This window comes from Microtus pennsylvanicus, chromosome 7 (genome assembly GCF_037038515.1).
Source record: "Microtus pennsylvanicus isolate mMicPen1 chromosome 7, mMicPen1.hap1, whole genome shotgun sequence".
Taxonomy (NCBI): Eukaryota; Metazoa; Chordata; class Mammalia; order Rodentia; family Cricetidae; genus Microtus; species Microtus pennsylvanicus.
In genome coordinates, this window is record NC_134585.1 from 52,953,393 (window position 1) to 52,960,447 (window position 7,055).

Genomic DNA, 7,055 nt, shown 5'->3' on the forward strand with positions numbered 1-7,055 from the left:
CTGATGTGCCTCTCTCCCAGAACCTGGTGCTCTGGCCTGGGTCGAAGATGGGGGTCTCAGGCGTGAAGAAGCTCAGGATTTTGTTTTAGCTTGTGGCTCTTTTCCAAGCAGCTGCCACTGCCACTCCTGTAACCTCCAGTGGCCGTGAACGATGCCTCTCACAAAGCTTGCAGATGCAGGTTTAGAATTGGCCCTGATTAGGCAGAACTCACCCACCATTTAGGGAGCCTTTTTCTGGGCCAGGTTCCCTGTCTATCTTCCTTCAACAGCCAGCTGCGTTTTTCAAAATAGGAAACTGACTCTGAGCAAGGCTCATTCAAGGTCACCCAGAAAACGGATTCACTCCCAAGTTTCACCCTTACGAGCTTATTACTCTTTCCATGGTATAGACTGAAATGTATTCCAACCCTTTCCCTAGTAAATCTTGCATGGAAAATTGTTGGGTATTTATATCGATACTTAGTTTCTCCTATGGTTAAGTGGGAAAAAATACGAATGCTTTAATTAATATAAATACTGATATTTGTGTGTGTGTTGTATGCATGTGCATGCACATGTGTGTGTGTGAGGCACACTAGCCTAGGCACATGCATGCAGGGGCCAGAGGTCAATGTCATGTGTCATCCTCCATTGCTTTCCACCTTAGTTTTTCTCTTTTTTATACTTATTTATTTATTATGCATACAATATTCTGTCTGTGTGCATGTCTGCAGGCCAGAAGAGGGCACCAGACCCCATTACAAATGGTTGTGAGCCACCATGTGGTTGCTGGGAATTGAACTCAGGACCTTTGGAAGAGCAAGCAATGCTCTTAACCTCTGAGCCATCTCTCCAGCCCCTTTTTTTTAAATTTATTTATTTATTATGTATAGTCTTCTGCCTACGTGTGTGCCTAGAGGTCAGAAGAGGGCACCACATCTTGTTATAGACTGTTGTGAGCCATCATGTGGTTGCTGGGAATTGAACTCAGGACCTCTGGAAGAGCAGCCAGTGCTCTTAACCTCTGAGCCATCACTCCAGCCCTCCACCTTATGTTTTGAAACAGGGCTTTTCATTGAGCTGGAGCTCACTCACTGTTACAGCTGGGCTGGCCAGGAGTCCCAGGTCTCTACCTATTTTTGCTCCACCAACTTATAAACCCAGCGTATGGCCCTTAGTGGTCACTGTGGATCTGAACTCAGGACCTCACGCCTGAGCAGCAAGTACCTCACCCACTGAACCATCTCCACAGAGTGGTTTCATTTTTAATAATTGTAAATAATTATTGATTGTAAAAGAAACGAGGCTGGAAATCTTGAGGCTGAGCCAGCTGAAATTTGCATAGATGGGGGAGGTGCTCTCCAGACCACGCCCCTAATTGAGGAGTTCCAGTAGTTCCTAGGGGCTGGGGTTATGAAAAAGACTGAAGGGCCACCTGTGTGGTCAATATGGTTTCACAGGATTGGGTTTTAATAAATATTAGCATTTAATAAAATGTTAGAACTCCTAGCAGGGTCCCCAACAAGGTCAAGGGCGTGAGACAGATTAGAAGCTCTCCCTGGGGCAGAAGCAAAGCGTGGTTAGAGTCCAGTTAATCACAGTGGAAGGACTTTTCACGTTAATGGTAAGTCTCTATTGAAAGCATCCCTTTTGGGGGCCAGGGTAGCTTGATTGATTCTTGTGGGGTTTTTTTTGTTTGTTTGGGTTTTGTTTGTTTGTTTGTTTGTTTGTTTTTGGTTTTTTGAGACAGGATTTCTCCGTAGCTTTTTTTTTAAATATTTATTTATTTTTTATGTATACAGCATTCCTTCCATGTATGCCTGCAGGTCAGAAGAGGACACCAGACCCCATTACAGATGGTTGTGAGCCACCATATGGTTGCTGGGAATTGAACTCAGGACCTTTGGAAGAACAGTCAGTGCTCTTAACCTCTGAGCCATCTCTCCAGCCCTCTCCGTAGCTTTTTGGTTCCTGTCCTGGAACTAGCTCTTGTAGACCAGGTTGATTCTTGTTTTAATGTGACAGGGTCTCACTATGTAGCCCCAGTTACCCTGGAACTCACAATGTAGACCAGACTGGCCTCAAACTCAGGCTTGCCTGCCCCATCTCTGTGTCCCAAGTGCTGAGCTGAAATCGTTTGTCTCCCCACTGACAGGTGTTGGATCTCTCCCAGGAGCCCAGACTGCTTGACAGGACTGCTCTCCATCCACAGTCAGGCAGGCTGCCCTTCTGCTGGCAGCAGCCACTGACACGCCAAGGTCTTAAGGAAGCTACACAGCTACCCAGCAGCTACCGCAGTTGCTGCTGAAGCTCTCTGGCTCTTGGAGGTGCAGCCCCACCCATGATGGCTTCAAACAGCTTGCACAGAGCTCACTGTCAGCAAAAGCTCTGGGAAAAGCTAAATGATCTTGCCTCTCCCACCCAGACCAGAAGAGAAACACTTCGCCAGCAGCCCAGCAGAACACCTGTAGCCGGTGCAAACATAGCCCTTGATGTGCGTGAGAGTTGGCTGTGATTGGTGCAAACATCCTGTTTCTGGCTGTGTAAGCTCGGTGAACAGCTCCCTTTGGGAACAGATAGGTAGGAGACACTCTTCTGCTCTGCCTCTTAGGGCTGCAAATGGTAAGCCCAATACAAAGGCTTCTCTCGGGTGATCTTTTCCTATGTGTGTGCATGTGTGTGTGTGTGCATTTGTGTGTGTTTGGGCACGCACACAAGCTCACACATGTATACATACATGTGGAGACGGTGGTCGATCACAAGTGCTTTCTTCAGTCACTCTCAACCTTATTTTCTCTTGTTTTTGCTTTTTCCAGACTGGGTTTCTCTGTAGCTTTGGAGCCTGTCCTAGAACTCACTCTGTAGACCAGGGTGGCCTTGAACTCATGAGATCCGCCTGCCCCTGCCTCCTGAGTGTGCGCCACCACTGCCCATCTTTCCACTTTATTTTTTTGATAGAGGGTCTCCCACTGAATAGTTTACCTATTCAGCTAGATTATCTGGCCAGCAAACCCCAAGGATCCATTCATCTCTGCCTCCCTAGTGCTGGGATTACAGGCACCTTTCTCCAAGCTTTTTGAGGTGGGTTCTGAGGATCAGACTCAGGCTTGTGAGCTCCTCGCACACGGAGCCATCTCTCTAGGCCTTCTCGCCTCCTCCCGTAGCAGAATGAACTCATCTGGTGACTGAGAGAAGGAAGACTTGGATGGCGACGCAGGCAGCAGTGGAGACAGCAGCAATAAATCAAGAAGGAAGGCTGGGGAGTTCCAGAGAGCTGGAGAGAGCTAAGATTCCAACTTCCTAACACAATGCGCATGACACTAGTTGCTGCGTGAGTAAGGGTCCCAGAACCTGAGACCTGTACAAGGACCGCAACCCTAGGAGGTGCCATCTGCCGCTGCTCCCTGCCGTCTGCTACCCTCCTACCAGAAGCGGAGGGTTCCGAAAACTGCCGAGTGCTGACCCACTGATGCTAAACTTAAGCCTCCAGCCTGAGAGCTGGGAGTCTCTGGCTTCTAAAGGACTCTAAACTAAACCTCTGGGCCTTGGGCACTCCGCTCCGTCTGCCACGCCTAGAAGATACTGTCCCTAACATTCTGTGATTCCTACGGGGCTCCTGCCATCTGATAGGGGACAGAGAGAGGAACTGACTTAAGCTTGCTTCCTTGCCCTTCACTCTGTGGGGCCTAGCTTCCTCAGTCCAGTGACCTGAAGTTTGGTTCCAGGCAGGAAAGCAGGAGCTGCGGGCCACGTGTACAGCTGCAGACCCTGGACGGGGACAGCCGCTGCTGATTTTTTGTTTCGCGCACCTCCTGCAACCCCACAGTTGAGAGAAGCCAGGGCAGCATTAAGAATTAGGTGTCTGGGGATAAGAGAAAGCCGGTAGCCAGGGAGAAAGATATCAGATAAACCCTTGCTCTTCTCTCACGGGTCTTGGCAAACAGGAAGTGATGCTGTGAAAAGAAGCCTGAGTCGGGCGTTATCTGACGGCTGAGGAGTCTCATGCATTAGTAAGAAACCCCTGTGTTTGCTCAGGCCCAAGAGCTGCAGGCTAAATCGGGGGTTCGAGGCACAGCTGCACTCCCCAAACCCCTACATTGAGGAAGCCTTTCTTCCTCAATGTCAGAAAAAGGTCACCCCTGGCAAATCATCTCTGTGCCCGTTTGTACCATCAGTGTCCATCAGAGGGCAGTGTAAACCCAGGCATGGGGAAGAAGCAGCCAGCTCGACTAACACAGCCTGAAGGCTGAGCTCTCACGGAAAGGGGGGGGGGGAACGCTGGCTGGGAGGGGTATCTCAGTAGACGGGAGCTGAGAAATCAGAGATGAACGACCACTGACAGAGTCTGCTGAACCTTCAGGGGCAGGCTGTTACAGAAAGGGGGTGAGAGAGTATGGCTGCCCCCAGATCCAGCCTCCAGACATTATCTCCAGATTTACTGTCAACTCAGGTCAGGACACATAATCCCATACCTTATGCGTTCCAAGAACAGTTCTCAGAGCAGAGACCCAAAGGTGAGTAAAACACAGTCTTGGGAGCTGGTGTGATGGTTCAGGCAGTAAGGTGCATACTCCCTACGCATAAGGACCCTAGTTCAATTCCCAGGACCCATGTAAAGGAGCCAGACCTTTATCTTTTCACTTCAGAGTCAGACAGGGATGGGGACACAGTGGGGTGGCCAGTCCAGTTAGTACCTGAACATTAGAACTCATCTTCCTTGCTCGTTTTTGTAGTGAGCCTGGGTTGTTGCTTCAGTCCCACACAGTCCCAGGCCTTCATGTGTGTGCTCTCTGCAATGAGGGGTCCACTCGTCATCTGGGTACCAACCAGGCCATCATCACTCCCCTTACTGACTGACAGCTGCCCAGGAGAGAGCTGAGATGGTGAGAGTTCCCAGAAGTGCCAAGAAAGGCAGGGAGGGAGGAAAGGAGGGAAGGAGGAGAGAGAGAGAGAGAGAGAGAGAGAGAGAGAGAGAGAGAGAGAGAGAGAAAGTACCTTTTCTCTAGGATTTCAGGGTAATGTAAATCAAAGCCCAAGTTGATAAAGCGTTTTTATTTTTACTAAAGCATATTAAAATGTGTTCAAAGTGTAAAGCAGATCAGGATATCCACTCAGACAAGCGCAGTGTCTGTGCTCTTTAGGATAGGTAGGGAGAGGGGTGAAGTGGATGGGGTTGCTATGAAGGATTTTTTTTTGAGACAAGGTTTCTCTGTAATTTTGGAGCCTGTCCTGGAACTAGCTCTTGTAGACCAGGCTGACCTCGAACTCACAAAGATCCACCTGTCTGTCTCTGCCTCCTGAGTGCTGGGACTAAAAGCATGAGCCACCACCACCTGGCTGCTATGGAGTTCCTTGAATACTAGGATTTACCCAATAGGGAATAGAAAGTCCCTCTTGTGCCATCAGAGGAACGACCAACAAACAAGGAAACCTGTGCACATCATAGTCCTCCCTCTGCCCCTTTGAAGCCACTTCCCACAGCCTGGAAGACTGGCTGGCCTATATGGACTGTACATCTCCAACCCCAGCTCCCACAGAGGCAAGGAGAGAAGAGGAGGGAAGAAAATTTGGGGTACTTCTTCTCCCAGCAGAGAGAGAAAGAAAGAAAGAAAGAAAGAAAGAAAGAAAGAAAGAAAGAAAGAAAGATATATAGATAGATAAATAATAAATAGATAGATGATTGATAGATAGATAGATAGATAGATAGATAGATAGATAGATAGATGATAGATAAATAATGGATAGATGATAGATAGATAGATAGATAGATAGATAGATAGATAGATAGATAGATAGATAGATAATGGATAGATAGATGATAGATAGTAGATAGATAGATAGATAGATAGATAGATAGATAGATAGATAGATAGATAGATAGATGAAAGATAGGTAGATAGGTAGATAAGTGATAGAAAGAGATTTATTGACCAAACTGGGCAGTGATGGTGTATACCTTTAATCCCAGCACTCGGGAGGCAGAGGCTCTATGAGCTCAATGCCAGCCTGGTCTACAGAGTGAGTTTCAGGACAGCCAAGGCTATACAGAGAAAACCCTGTCTCAAAAAAATGAAAAAGGAAAAAAATCAACTCCATATGGGGGCTCTTTGATGCCCATCATCCTTTTATGAAGGAAATTGATGCTGCCAGGAGCAGATGTGTCTCACTGTCATGAAAAGCCCTATGTTAATAAAACATCTTAATTGTCATTTTATAAGTCTCTGAAGTGTTTATTAAAGATGATTAACTATTAACCTGTATTTATTATTTATTATCCCAAACAGTTTTCAAGGATTAAAACTTTACAATACATTTTTAAATGAGTTTTATAAGTACAATCTCTTAAACAAGAATAGAAACATACATACAGTATAACAAAATAACCTTAAATTTGTATCAATACTCAAAAATCCATAACAACGTAAAATATTCGAGACTAGTGGTTATCCAAAAGTAGACTCAACAATCCACCCTTTTATCTCATCATTTCTATATTATAGCTCCTTTCTCTGCAGAAAGAGATCCTTGAGTCTAATCTCCTTTGTTTAGCCTTCTCCCTGACTATGACCAGTAACCATTTGTAACCAACCCCCTAAATGATTACAAATGTCCATAACCCACAGAATGTCCAAAACCACCCATCCCATCTCTTGGGATGCGGGCATTGTGTTCTCTAGACTGCTTCCTGTTGTCTGGGGGTGCTGGAATCTTTGGGGGATCCTTAGAAAATTAGGACAATGGTCAAGCCCTGGCTAGACTATCTGTGAGGCTGGACCATCTCAGCCAGCAGCCGTAGAACTGTTCTGAATGCAGAACTCTAAGGAAACTGCAGCAGAGGCACTCTGAGAGGCTGGATCACCTGGGCCACCCGTTTTCATTGGTGCCTGGTCCCTTTGCCCTGAAAACACATGAACTTTCAAAGGTAACATACATGTCTGCATTAGCACAAGCATGGACTGTGTATTGTACGCAATCCAGTCCAAGATGATTTGTTCTGTGTTTGAGCAAGGAAAACATATGTTGTAGCTTTTCTGGATTTATTGCTTTATATCTGCAGCCAGGACTTTCAGGGGGTC